Raw genomic sequence first — 14792 nt, 5'->3', positions numbered from 1 at the left:
AAGTTCCACACAGCGCCCTGCCTGACCGTCTCCCATGGGCTGTGTAGACAGCCAGTTCCACACAGAGCCCTGCTTGCCCGTCTCCCGTGGGTGAGTGGACACAGCCAGTTCCACACTGCGCCCTGCCTGCCCGTCACCCATGTGTGAGTGGACACAGCCAGATCCACACTGTGCCCTGCCTGCCTGTATCCCGTGGGTGAGTGGACACAGCCGGTTCCACACTGCGCCCTTCCTGCCCATCTCTTGTGGGTGAGTGGACACAGCCATATCCACAACGTGCCCTGCCTGTCCGTCTCCCGGGGGTGTGTGGACACAACCAGATCCACACGACGCCCAGCCTGCCCGTCTCCCGTGGGTGTGTGGACACAGCCACATCCACACAGCACCCTGCCTGACCGTATCCCATGGTTGTATGGAAACATCTAGATTCACACAGCGCCCTGCCTGCCCGTCTCCCGTGGGTGTGTAGACACAGCCAGTTCCACACTGAGCCCTGCCTGCCTGTCTCCGGTGGGTGAGTGGAGACAGCCACATCAACGCAGCGCCCTGCCTGCCCATCTCTGGTGGGTGTGTGGACACAGCCATTTCCACACTGCGCCCTGCCTGCCCATCACCCATGGGTTAGTGGACACAGCCAGATCCACACTGCGCCCTGCCTGCCCGACTCCCGTGGGTGTGTGGACACAGCCAGTTCCACACTGCGCCCTTCATGCCCATCTATAATCGGTGTGGGGACACATCCAGATCAACTCAGTGCCCAGCCTGCCCGTCTCCCGTGGGTGAGTGGACACAGACAGATCCACACTGCACCCTGCCTGCCCATCTCCCGTGGGTGTGTGGACGTAGCCAGTTCTACAAAGAGCCCTGCCTGCCCCTCTCCGGTGGGTGAGTGGACACAGCCGGATCCACACTGCGCCTTGCCTGCCCGTCTCCCGTGGGTGAGTGGACAGAGCCAGATCCGCACTGCGCCCTGCCTGCCCGTCTCCCGTGGGTGAGTGGACACAGCTAGTTCCACACTGCGCCCTACCTGCCCGTCTCCCATGGGTGAGTGGATACAGCCACATCCACACTGAGTCCTGCCTGCCCGTCTCGTGGGTGAGTGGACACAGCCGGATCCACACCGCACCCGGTCTGACCGTATCCCATGGGTGTGTGGACACAGCCAGTTCCACACAGCGACCTTCCTGACCGTCTCCCATGGGTGAGTGGACACAGCCAGATCCACTCAGCGCCTTGCCTACCCATCTCCTGTGGGTGTGTGGACACAGCCAGTTCCACACAGAGCCCTGCCTGCTCGTCTCCCGTGGGTGAGTGGACACAGCCAGATTCACACAGCGCCCGGCCTGCCCGTCTCCCGTGGGTGTGTGGACACGGCCACATCCACACTGCGCCCTGCCTGCCTGTCTCCCGTGGATGTCTGGATATGGCCAGATACACACAGTGCCTGCCTGCCCATCTCCAGTGGGTGTGTGGACAGAGCCAGATCCACACAGCGCCCTGCCTGCCCGTCCCCCATGGGTAATTGGACACAGCCAGATCCACACGGCGCCCAGCCTGCCCATCTCCCGTGGGTGAGTGGACACAGGCACATCCACAGAGCACCCTGACTGACCGTCTCCCATGGGTGTGTAGACACAGCCAGTTCCACACAGCGACCTTCCTGACCGTCTCCCGTGGGTGAGTGGACACAGCCAGATCCACACAGCGCCCTGCCAGCCCATATCCCGTGGGTGAGTGGACACAGCCAGATCCACACAGCGCCCTGCCTGCCCATCTCCCGTCGGTGTGTGGACACGGCCACATCGACACTGCGCACTGCCTGCCCGTCTCCCATGGGTGTGTGGACATGGCAAGATCCACACTGCGCCCTGCCTGCCCGTCTCCCGTGGGTGTGTGGACACACCCAGATCAACACAGCCCACGGCCTGCCCGTCTCCCATGGGTGTGTGGACACAGCCAGTTCCACACTGCGCCCTGCCTGCCCATCACCCATGGGTGATTGGACACAGCCAGATCCACAATGCTCCCTGCTTGCCCATCTCCCTTTGGTGTGTGCACACAGCCTGTTTCACACTGCGCCCTGACTGTCCGTATCTCGTTGGTGAGTGGACACAGCCAGTTCCACACTGCGCCCTACCTGCCGGTCTCCCGTGGGTGAGTGGACACAGCCACATCCACACTGCGCCCTGCCTGCCCATCTCCCGTGGGTGTGTGTATACGGGGAGATCTACACAGCGCCCTGCCTGCCCGTCTCCCATGGGTGTGTGGACACAGCCAGATCCAACACTGCCCTGCCTGACCGTCTCCCATGGGTGTGTGGACAGAGCCAGATCTACACAGCGCCCTGCCTGCCTGTCCCCCATGGGTAATTCGACACAGGCAGACCCACACAGCTCCCTGCCTGCCCATCTCCCGTGGCTGTGTGAACACGGCAAGATCCACACAGCGCCCTGCCACCCGTCTCCCGTGGGTTAGTGGACACAGCCAGATCCACACTGCGCCCTGCCTGTTTGTCTCTGGTGAGTGTGTGGACACAGCAAGTTCCACACAGCGCCCTGCCTGCCCGTCTCCGGTGGGTGTGTGGACTCAGGCAGATCCACACAGAGCTCTGCCTGCCCGAAACCCATGGGTGAGTGGACACAGTCAGATCCACACTGCGCCCTTCCTGCCCGTCTCCCGTGGGTGAGTGGACATAGCCAGATCCACACTGCGCCCTGCCTGTCCGTCTCCCATGGGTGAGTGGACACAGCCAGATCCACACGGCACCCAGCCTGCCTATCTCCCGTGGGTGAGTGGACACAGGCACATCCACAGAGCACCCTGCCTGACCGTCTCCCATGGGTGTGTGGACACAGCCAGTTCCACACAGCGACCTTCCTGACCGTCTCCCGTGGGTGAGTGGACACAGCCAGATCCACACAGCGCCCTGCCTGCCCGTCTCCCGAGGGTGTGTGGACACGGCCACATCCAGACTGCCCCCTGCCTCTCCGTCTCCCGTGGGTTTGTGGACATGGCCAGATCCACACTGCGCCCTGCCTGCCCGTCTCCCGTGTGTGACTGGACACAGCCAGTTGAACACAGCGACCTGCCTGCCCGTCTCCCGTGGGTGAGTGGACAAAGCCAGTTCCACACAGTGCCTTACCTACCTGTCACCCGTGGGTCAGTGGACACAGCCCGTCCCACAGGGCGCACTTCCTGCCTCTGTACCATGGGTGAGTGGACAGCGCCTGTTCCATATTGGGCCCTGCCTGCCCGTCTCCCAAGGGTGTGTGGACACAGCCAGTTCCACACTGCGCCCTGCCTGCCCGTCACCCATGGGTGAGTGGACACAGCCAGATCCACAATGCTCCCTGCTTGCCCATCTCCCTTTGGTGTGTGCACACAGCCTGTTTCACATTGCGCCCTGACTGCCCGGATCTCGTTGGTGAGTGGACACAGCCAGTTCCACACTGCGCCCTACCTGCCGGTCTCCCGTGGGTGAGTGGACACAGCCAGATCCACACAGCGCCCTCCCTGCCTGTCTACCGTGGGTGTGTGGACACGGCCACATCCAGACTGCCCCCTGCCTGTCCGTCTCCCGTGTGTTTGTGGACACGGCCAGATCCACACTGCGCCCTGCCTGCCCGTCTCCCGTGGGTGATTGGACACAGCCAGATCCACACAGCACCCTGCCTGCCCGTCTCCCGAGGGTGTGTGGACACAGCCATTTCCACACTGCGCCCTGCCTGCCAGTCTCCCATGGGTGTGTGGACACGACAAGATCCACACTGCGCCCTGCCTGCCCATCTCCCGTGGGTGTGTGGACACGGCCACATCGAATCTGCGCACTTCCTGCCCGTCTCCCGTGGGTGTGTGGACATGGCAAGATCCACACTGCGCTCTGCCAGCCCGTCTCCCGTGAGTGAGTGGATACAGCCAGATCTACACTGCGCCCTGTCTGCCCATCTCCCGTGGGTGAGTGGATACAGCCAGATCCACACCGCGCCCTGCCTGCCCCTCTTCCGTGGGTTAGTGGACACAGCCAGATCCACACAGCGCCCTGCCTGCCCATCTGCCGTGGGTGTGTGGACACAGCCAGATCCACACGGCGCCCAGCCAGCCCGTCTCCTGGGGGTGAGTGGACACAGCCACATCCACACAGCCCCCTGCCTGACTGTCTCCCATGGGTGAGTGGACACACCCAGATCCACACAGCGCCCTACCTTCCCTTCTCCAGTGGGTGTGTGGACACAGCCAGATTTACACAGAGCTCTGCCTGCCCATCACCCATGGGTGAGTGGACACAGTCATATCCACACTGCGCCCTGCCTTCCCGTCTCCCGTGGGTGAGTGGACACAGCCAGTTCTACACAGCGCCCTGTGTGCCCGTCACCCATGGGTGAGTGGACACAGCCAGTTCCACACTGTGCCTTGCCTGCCCGTCTCCCGTGGGTGTGTGGACACGGCAAGATCCACAGTGCACCCTACCTGCCTGTATCCCGTGGGTGAGTCGACACAGCCTGTTCCACACTGCGCCCTTCCTGCCCATCTCTTGTGGGTGAGTGGACACAGCCACATCCACAACGTGCCCTGCCTGTCCGTCTCCCGGGGGTGTGTGGACAGAGCCAGATCCACACAGCACCCTGCCTCACCGTATCCCATGGTTGTGTGGAAACATCTAGATCCACACAGCGCCCTGCCTGCCCGTCTCCTGAGGGTTTGTAGACACAGCCAGTTCCACACTGCTCCCTGCCTGCCGTCTCCCATGGGTGTGTGCACACAGCCTGTTTCACACTGCGCCCTGACTGCCCGTATCTCGTTGGTGAGTGGACACAGCCAGTTCCACACTGCGCCCTACCTGCCGGTCTCCCGTGGGTGAGTGGACACAGCCAGATCCACACTGCGCCCTGCCTGCCTATCTTCCGTGGGTGTGTGGACACGGCCACATCGACACAGCGCCCTGCCTGCCCGTCTCCCGTGGGTTAGTGGACACAGCCAGATCCACACTGCGCCCTGCCTGCTTGTCTCCGGTGAGTGTGTGGACACAGCAAGTTCCACACAGCGCCCTGCCTGACCGTCTCCCATGGGCTGTGTAGACAGCCAGTTCCACACAGAGCCCTGCTTGACCGTCTCCCGTGGGTGAGTGGACACAGCCAGTTCCACACTGCGCCCTGCCTGCCCGTCTCCCGTGGGTGTGTGGACACACCCAGATCAACACAGCGCACGGCCTGCCCTTCTCCCATGGGTGTGTGGTCACAGCCAGTTCCACACTGCGCCCTGCCTGCCCGTCACCCATGGGTGAGTGGACACAGCCAGATCCAAACTGCGCCCTGCCTTCCCGACTCCCCTGGGTGTGTGGACACACCCAGTTCCACACTGCGCCCTTCATGCCCATTCTAATCGGTGTGGGGACACATCCAGATCAACTCAGCGCCCAGCCTGCCCGTCTCCCGTGGGTGAGTGGACACAGCCAGATCCACACTGCACCCTGCCTGCCCGTCTCCCGTGGTTGAGTGGACACAGCCAGATCCACACTGCACCCGGCCTACCCGTCTCCCGTGGGTGTGTGGACATAGCCATTTCTACAGAGCCCTGCCTGCCCCTCTCCGGTGTGTGTGTGGACACAGCCAGTTCCAAATTGTGCCCTGCCGGCCCATCACCCATGTTTGAGTGGACACAGCTAGTTCCACACTGCGCCCTACCTGCCCCTCTCCCATGGGTGAGTAGATACAGCCACATCCACACTGCGCCCTGACTGCCCGTCTCCCGTGGGTGTATGGACACGGCAAGATCCACACTGTGCCCTGCCTGCTTGTCTCCTGTGGGTGTGTGGACACAGCCAGATCCACACGGCACCCAGCCTGCCCGTCTCCCGTGTGTGAGTGGACACAGCCAGATCCACACTGCGCCCTGCCTGCCCGTCTCGCGTGGGTGTGTGGTCACAGCATGTTCCACACAGAGCTCTGCTTGCCCGTCTCCGGTGCTTGTGTGGACACAGCTAGTTCACTCTGTGCCCTGCCTGCCCATCACCCATGGGTGAGTGGACACAGCCAGATCCACACGGCACCCAGCTTGCCCGTCTCCCATGTGTGAGTGGACACAGCCACATCCACACAGCGCCCTGCCTGCCCGTCTCCCATGTGTGAGTGGACACAGCCACATCCACACAGCGCCCTGCCTGCCCGTCATGCATGGGTATGTGGACACAGCCCGATCCACACTGCACCCTGCCTGCAAGTCTGCCGTGGGTGTGTGGACACGGCAAGATCCACACTGTGCCCTGCCTGCCTGTCACGCATGGGTGAGTAGACACAGCCCGATCCACACTGCGCCCTGCCTGCATGTCTCCCGTGGGTGAGTGGACACAGCCACATCCACACTGCGCCCTGTCTGCCCATCACCCATGGGTGAGTGGACAAAGCCAGTTCCACACTGCACCCTGCCTGCCCATCCTCGGTGGGTGTGTGGACACGGCAAGATCCACACTTTGCCCTACCTGCCCGTCGCCCATGTGTGAGTGGACATAGCAAGTTCCACACTCTGCCCTACCTTCCCGTCTCCCGTGGGTGAGTGGAAACAGCCACATCCACACTGCGCCCTTCCTGCCCATCTCCCGTGGGTGTGTGGACACAGCAAGATCCACACTGCGCACTGCCTTCCCGTCTCCCGTGGGTGAGTGGACACAGGCACATCCACACTGCGCCCTGCCTGCCTCTCTCCTTTGGGAGAGTGGACACAGCCACGTCCACAGAGCGCCCTGCCTGCCTGTCTCCCGTGGGTCAGTGGAAACAGCCATGTACACAAAGCGCCCTTCCTGCCAGTCTCCAGTGGGTATGTGGACACAGCAAGTTCCACACTGTGCCCTGACTGCTCATCTCCCGTGGGTGTGTGGACACGGCCAGATCCACACAGCACCCTGCCAGACCGTCCCCCATGGGTGCGTGGACACAGCCAGTTCCACACTGAGCCCTGCCTGCCCGTCTCCTGTGGGTGAGTGGACACAGCCAGTTCCATACAGCGCCCAGCCTGCCCATCTCCCTTGGGTGTGTGGACACAGCCAGATCCACACAGCAACCTGCCTGACCGTTTTCCATGGGTTTGTGGACACAGCCTGTTCCAACTGCGCCCTGCCTGCCCGTCTCCCGTTGGTGTGTGGACACACCCAGATCCACACAGTGCCCTGCCTGCCTGTCTCCTTTGGGTGAGTGGACACAGCCAAGTCCACAGAGCGCCCTGCCTGCCCATCTCCTGTGGGTCAGTGGAAAAAGCCATGTCCACACAGCGCCCTTCCTGCCAGTCTCCAGTGGGTGTGTGGACACAGCAAGTTCCACATTGTGCCCTGCCTGCCCGTCACCCCTGGGTGTGTGGACACAGCCAGTTACGCACAGTGTCCTGCCTGCCCGTCTCCCGTGGGTGTGTGGACACAGCCAGATCAATACAGCACACGGCCTGCCAGTCTCCCAAGGGTGTGTGGACACACCCAGATCAGCACAGCGCACGGCCTGCCCGTCTCTCATGGGTGTGTGGACACAGCCAGTTCCACACTGCGCCCTGCCTGCCCGTCACCAATGGGTGAGTGGACACAGCCAGGTCCACAACGCGCCCTGCTTGCCCGTCTCCCTTTGTTGTGTGCTGACAGCCAGTTTCACACTGCGCCCTGACTGCCCGTATCTCGTGGGTGAGTGGACACAGCCAGTTCCACACTGCGCCGTACCTGCCGGTCTCCCGTGGGTGAGTGGACACAGCCACATCCACACTGCGCCCGGCCTTCCCGTCTCACTTGGGTCATTGGACACAGCCAGTTCCACACTGCGCCCAGCCTTCCGGTCTACCGGGGGTGAGTGGACACAGTCACATCCACACTGTGCCCTACCTGCCCGTCTCCCTTGGGTGTGTGGACTCAGCCCGATCCACTAGGCGCCCAGCCTGCCCGTCTCCCGTGGGTGTGTGGACAAGCCACATCCACACAGCATTCTGCCTGACCGTCTCCCGTGGGTGTGTGGACACAGCCACATCCACACTGCGCCCTGCCTGCCCATCTCCCGTGGGTGAGTGGACACAGCCAGTTCCACACAGAGCTCTGCCTGCCCGTCTCCCATGGGTGAGTGGACACAGCAACATCCACACTGAGTCCAGCCTGCCCGTCTCATGGGTGAGTGGACACAGCCAGTTCCACACAGAGCTCTGCCTGCCCGTCTCCCATGGGTGAGTGGACACAGCAACATCCACACTGAGTCCTGCCTGCCCGTCTCATGGGTGAGTGGACACAGCCGGATCCACACCGCGCCTAACCTGACCGTATCCCATGGGTGTGGGGAAACAGCCAGTTCCAACTGCGCCCTGCCTGCCCATCTCCCGTAGGTGTGTGGACACACCCAGATCCACACAGCGCCCTGACTGCCCGTCTCCCGTGAATCAGTGGAAACAGTCATGTCCACACAGCGCCCTTCCTGCCCATCTCCAGTTGGTGTGGCACGTGCCCCCACTGTGCCGCGGGCGCCCAGCCTGGTGTCTTCTCTGAGGCCCCGTGGCTGCTTTTCCCCCCCGCAAGGGGAGAGCCACGGAGGTGGGGACCGCCTCCTCGTGGGGACGTACACCCAGCTCTCCATGTCGGATTCCGGGGCTCTCTGTCCTGCCCGAAGGCCCAGCTGGCCTGCGGGTCCTTAGAGTGGCAAAAACATCCGAAAACTGAGATTGAGGGTCCGGTGGGTGTCTGCACTTTTGTGCTGGGCACCCCAGGGAGGCCCGGGGGCTGGCTGGACAACGCGGTCTGCTGGGCGGGGGGGGGGGTTTGGAGGAGCAACTGATGCCCTTTGCACTTTGGGTAGCAAGTGTCTGAGGTGTCTCTGAGCCCTGCGCCATGTCGGGGGGATGGGAGGCCGGGGGGGTGGAGGAGCAGGAGGAGGAGGAGGAGGAGGTGGGAAGGGCCGTGGCCTGCAGTCGTGTTCCCGGGGTGGCTTCTTCCACAGGCTGCTTGGCCTGGGCTCCCTGCACCTGGGCCTTTGGAGGACTGGCCCTGTGCTTGCCAACGCTTCCCCTGCAGGGACCCAGAGCTGGGAGGTTGCATCTCTCAGCCCTGGGTCGGGCAGAGCCCCAGCGGGCCATGCCCACAACCTCTCTCAGCACGGGTCCCCCAGAAGGCTCCCTTGGGACCAGGATTCTCTTGCGGGTGACTCTTTAAGGTCTGGCCCCTGGATGGAGGGGCACCAGGAGTAGAGGAGCAGGAAGGGGAAGGGGGTGGCCATGCGAGGGGACACTTTCAGGCCAAGTCCCAGCTTCAGCCTGATCCTCCTGGGAACCCCGGGGTGTACGTCACACCTCCTGGTTGTCCCGCTCTGAGACAAGGAGCCGGGCTTCGCATTCCCCCAGCAGCCAGTCGTGGGCTGAGGACACCTGGGGCGTTGGGAACTCCCTGGCTTCTCCTTGGCTTAACATCTGGAGCTGCTTGTGAATCGTGCCGCCACACACCCCCGAGTGCAGGTGTCTTCTGCACAGACTGCGGGCCTCGCTCTTCTGAATGCCGCTAGCTCGCCACCCACCCACGGGTGAACCTGGTCAGGGTACTTTCTCTCGGGGGCAGACTCTGACCTGGTGGGCCACCGGTGTTTCTGTTTGCTCGTTTCTTTCTTCCATTTCGGGAAAGGCTTCCTTACTGGGTGTGGAAATCTCCTATGCCTTTCCTCGCCTATTCTGTCAGCTTTAAAATTCTCTTTCAGTTGCCACCCTCACAGATGGATTAGGAAACTCTTTCCGGTTCATTCATTAGTGAAATGACCTCAATGAAGCTGGAATCCAATATCTAATTGCCGACTTTTAGCGAGTCCACACGCCAGGGTGGTCGGGGTCCAATGCAGCCCCGGCCAGGCCCAGGCCCCTTGGACTGGGCCACAGGAGGACACAGAGGAGGGTCCCGGCCTCCACGAAGCGGTGCCGGCAGTTCTCCACGGGCTTGGGCGTTTTCCAGAGGTAGGAGATGGAGGGGACTGATTTCTTCAGCGCCGCACAAACCATGCCACCCCACCCCACCCATGGGACACATCCCCAGAGAGAGAGACGCCCCATACACTGGCTCCCCTCCCCCTTGCGCTGTGCCCCAGCCCTGGCCCAGGGGAATAGGAGGCAGCCCACCCACAGGGCGAGGGGTTGCCCAGCTGAAAGGGGTTGTGGGGGAGGGCGGCCCCAGGCTGGGGTCAAAGGGCGAGCGCCCTGTGGCGCATGCGCAGTCAGCGGGCGGCTGGCGACGCACTGGGGGTGGGCAGCGGGTAGGTGAAGGAGGCCTGGGGAGGAGACGAGGGGGGCTGGAAGGGCTCCACCTTGTCGAGTCCAGCCTTGGAGGCGCATCTTGCGTGAGTGTGAGTGAGTGTGAGTGTGTGTGAGACAGCCCCCCGCCCCGCCCCCCCATCACCCCCGTCCCTGGGAGCCCGCCGGACCGGCCGGCGAACTCAACAGGCCCGGCCCGGCGCAGGGCCTGGGGCAGGAGGAGGCGGCGGGGAAGCGCAGAGAGGCTCGGCTTCTTGAGCGGGGCAGGGGCGCCCTCCGCCACTGTCTAGGGCCACACCACCCTGAACACCCCCGATCTCGTCTGGTCTCGGAAGCTAAGCAGGGTCGGGCCTGGTTGGTACTTGGATGTGAGACCGCCTGGGAATACCGGGTGCCACAGGCTGCTGCTTCTTTTTTTTTTTTTTTGCCTCTTGTTCTGTCCCCTTTCTGGGAGCGCGGCGGCGGCCCGTGGTGGGGGTCACCCCCACCCTCAGCTCCCACCGCGGTGCCTGGCGCCCCTGGCGCCCCAGCCCGCACCGTGGGGCCTCCTCTTGTCCCAAGCCGCGACACCCCCGCCACGAGGCAGCAGGCGTGGCATCTGGACTGTCAGGTCTCAGACCAAAGGTCTGCTCTGTGGGAACCGACATGCTGGAGGAAACCTTGAGAGTCTGAGAGGGGAGGGAGTTCCAGAAGAAGGCCAGGATGTCATTTTGAGGGAGTATGTGACCAGAACTCGTCCCGTTGCTTTTGGGGTTCTACGGGCTACACGTAGGAATCTTTGGTGGTGGCACCTGATGTTGGGGGATCCGGAGTCACACCCAGACCTGCTCCACAGGCCTCCTTTTACTTTTCTCTTCGGATTCATTATTTTTAAAAAGTGTCTCTTACCTCTATTATTGCATTTTCTTTTCTCTCTCTTTTCAAGCAGATGATGGGAGTCCAAGTATTCAGGTGACATGTGTTGCCCGTGCCCCCCTCCCCCCTGTGTTCTTATTCATATAGCTCTCATGTTGTTCCAGCGTATCGTGGGGGTACCAATGTTAAGGTCGGGTACGTTGCCCTCTCCCAGCCTCCCCCCTCAGGTCAGAGCCTCAAGTGCGCCCATCCCCCAGTCGGTGCGCACCCACCCCATTCCTAATGGAGGTGTATGCCCATCCCCTCCCCCCACCCGCCCGACACCCACCCGATGAAGGTGATTCCTCTGTGTCCACTTAGGTGTCCATCCGTTCGTACCCATTTGCTGGTGAGCGCACTCACGTGGTGCTCGTGTGTCCATTCTTGGGATACCTGGCTTACTGGAACGGGTTCCAGCTCTGGCCAGGAGAACATGAGAGGTGCCCTCTCACCGCTGCTCCTCACAGCCGAATGGCACTCCGTGGTGTCCACGCGCCTCATTTTATTAATGCACTCCTGGATGGATGGGCACTCGGGTCGCTTCCACATCTTTGCGATTGTGAATTGTGCCCTAACTGTAACCCTAACCCTTACCCAGCCCGTCTCCTCTGCACTCCTCCCCGGCCAGGCCCGTCACTGTCCTGGGCCCCCGCCTGACCGGCTCCTTCCCGCCCGGCCTGTCACTGTCCTCTGCCCCTGCCTGACATGCTCCTTCCCGCCTGGCCTCTCACCGTCCTCGGCTCCTGCCTGACCGGCTCCTCCGTCGCCTGGGCCTTCAAAGGGCTTGGTGTGGATGCTGCTTCCAGGAAGCCCTCCAGAAACCCGGCAGCAGGGTGGCCGCAGCAGTCTCCAGCAGCCGTCCCTAGTCGCGTGCGGGGGACCAGCCTGGTGTCTTCCCTGAGGCCCTGCGGCTGCTGGCTGCCGCTCCCCGGAAGGGGAGAGCCGCGGAGGTGGGGACCACCTCCTGATGGGGACATACACGCAGCTCTCCACGTCGGATTCCGGGGCTCTCTGTCCTGCCCGAAGGCCCAGCTGGCCTGCGGGTCCTTAGAGTGGCAAAAACCTCCGAAAACTGAGACTGAGGGTCCGGTGGGTGTCTGCACTTTTGTGCTGGGCACCCCATGGAGGCCCGGGGGATGGCTGGACAATACGGTCTGCTGGGCGGGGGGTTTGGAGGAGCAACTGATGCCCTTTGCACTTTGGGTAGCAATAGTCTGAGGTGTCTCTGAGCCCTGTGCCATGTCGGGGGAGAGGGGGTGGCGGGGGGGGAGGAGGAGGAGGAGGAGGTGGGAAGGGCCGGGGCCTGCAGTCCTGTTCCCGGGGTGGCACGGCAAGTGGCTTCTTCCACAGGCTGCTTGGCCTGGGCTCCCTGCACCTGGGCCTTTGGAGGACCGGCCCTGTGCTTGCCAACACTTCCTGCAGGGACCCAGAGCTGGGAGGTGGCATCTCTCAGCCCTGGGTCGGGCAGAGCCCCAGCGGGCCATGCCCACAACCTCTCTCAGCACCGGTCCCCCAGAAGGCTCCCTTGGGACCAGGATTCTCTTGCGGGTGACTCTTTAAGGTCTGGCCCCTGGATGGAGGGGCACCAGGAGTAGAGGAGCAGGAAGGGGAAGGGGGTGGCCATGCGAGGGGACACTTTGAGGCCAAGTCCCAGCTTCAGCCTGATCCTCCTGGGAACCCCGCTCTGAGACAAGGAGCCGGGCTTCCCATTCCCACAGCGGCCAGTCGTGGGCTGAGGACACCTGGGGCGTTGGGAACTCCCTGGCTTCTCCTTGGTTTAACGTCTGGAGCTGCTTGTGAATCGTGCCGCCACACACACCTGAGTGCAGGTGTCTTCCGCACAGACTGCGGGCCTCGCTCTTCTGAATGCCGCTAGCTCGCCACCCACCCACGGTGAACCTGGTCAGGGTACTTTCTCTCAGGGGCAGACTCTGATCCGGGCGGGCTACCGGTGTCTCTGTTTGCTCGTTTCTTTCTTCCATTTCGGGAAAGTCTTCCTTGCTGGGTGTGGAAATCTCCTATGCCTTCCCTCGCCTATTCTGTCAGCTTTAAAATTCTCTTTCAGTTGCCACCCTCACAGATGGATTAGGAAACTCTTTTCGGTGCACTCATTAGTGAAATGACCTCAGTGAAGCTGGAATCCAATATCTAATCGCCGACTTTTAGCGAGTCCACACGCCAGGGTGGTTGGGGTCCAATGCAGCCCCGGCCAGGCCCAGGCCCCTTGGACTGGGCCACAGGAGGACACAGAGGAGGGTCCCGGCCCCCATGGTCGCGTTGCCGGCAGTTCTCCAAGGGCTTGGGCGTTTTCCAGAGGTAGGAGATGGAGGGGACTGATTTCTTCAGCGCCGCACAAACCATGCCACCCCACCCCACCCATGGGACACATCCCCAGAGAGAGAGACGCCCCATACACTGGCTCCCCTCCCCCTTGCGCTGTGCCCCAGCCCTGGCCCAGGGGAATAGGCGGCAGCCCACCCACAGGGCGAGGGGGGGTGCAGCTGAAAGGGGTTGTGGGGGAGGGCGGCCCCTGGCTGGGGTCAAAGGGCGAGCGCCGCGCGCGTGCGTGCGCAGTCAGCGTCAGCGGCGGCGACGCGCCGGGGGTGGGCAGCGGGTAGGTGAAGGAGGCCGGGCGAGGAGACGAGGAGGGCAGGAAGGGCTCCACCTTGGCGAGTCCAGCCTTGGAGGCGCATCTTGTGTGAGTGTGAGTGAGTGTGAGTGTGTGTGTGTGTGTGTATAGAGAGACAGCCCCCCGCCCCGCCCCACCCCGCCCGTCACCCCCGTCCCTCGTAGCCCCAGCCCACCGGACCCGGCCGGCGAACTCAACAGGCCCAGCCTGGCCCGGCGCGGGGCCTGGGGCGGGAGGAGGCGGCGGGAAAGCGCAGAGAGCCTTGGCTTCTTGAGCGGGGCAGGGGCGCCCTCTGCCGCCGTCTAGGGCCACACCACCCTGAACGCCCCGGATCTCGTCTGGTCTCGGAAGCTAAGCAGGGTCGGGCCTCATGAGTACTTGGATGGGAGACCGCCTGGGAATACCGGGTGCCACAGGCTTCTTCTCCTTTTTTTTTTTTTGGCCTCGTGTTCTGTCCCCTTTCTGGGAGCGTGGCGGCGGCCCGGGGTGGGGGTGACCCCCACCCTCAGCGCCCGCCGCGGTGCCTGGCGCCCCAGCCCGCACCGTGGGGCCTCCTCTTGTTCCAAGCCGCGACACTGCCGCCACGCGGCAGCATGCGTGGCATCTGGACTGTCAGGTCTCAGACCAAATGTCTGGCACCCTGTCTGACCGTCCCCCATGGGTGTGTGGACACACCCAGATCGACACAGCGCACGGCCTGCCCGTCTCCCATGGGTGTGTGGACACAGCCAGATCAACACTTCACCCTGCCTGCCCATCACCCATGGGTGAGTGGACACAGCTAGATCCACACTTCGCCCTGCCTGCCTGTGTCCCTTTGGTGTGTGGACACAGCCAGTTCCACACTACGCTCTGACTGCCCGTCTCCCGTTGGTGAGTTTACACAGTCACATCCAACTGTGCCCTGTCCGCCTGTCTCTGGTGGGTGTGTGGACACAAGTTCCACACAGCGCCCTGCCTACCCATCTCCCGTGGGTGAGGGGACACAATAAATCCACACGGCGCCCAGCCTACCTGTCTCCCATCGGTG

General features: G+C 63.0%; 2 pseudogenes; both read left to right on the top strand.

Moving 5' to 3' along the window:
- Positions 1-10523: 10523 nt before the first annotated feature.
- Positions 10524-10642, top strand: LOC142874801 (uncharacterized; annotated as a pseudogene).
- Positions 10643-14062: 3420 nt separating this feature from the next.
- Positions 14063-14181, top strand: LOC142874818 (uncharacterized; annotated as a pseudogene).
- The last annotated feature ends 611 nt before the right edge of the window (positions 14182-14792 follow it).

This window comes from Microcebus murinus, chromosome 1 (genome assembly GCF_040939455.1).
Source record: "Microcebus murinus isolate Inina chromosome 1, M.murinus_Inina_mat1.0, whole genome shotgun sequence".
In the NCBI taxonomy this organism is placed as follows: domain Eukaryota; kingdom Metazoa; phylum Chordata; class Mammalia; order Primates; family Cheirogaleidae; genus Microcebus; species Microcebus murinus.
The sequence above is the reverse complement of the archived record's forward strand: the minus strand, read 5'-3'. Positions and strand labels throughout refer to the sequence as shown.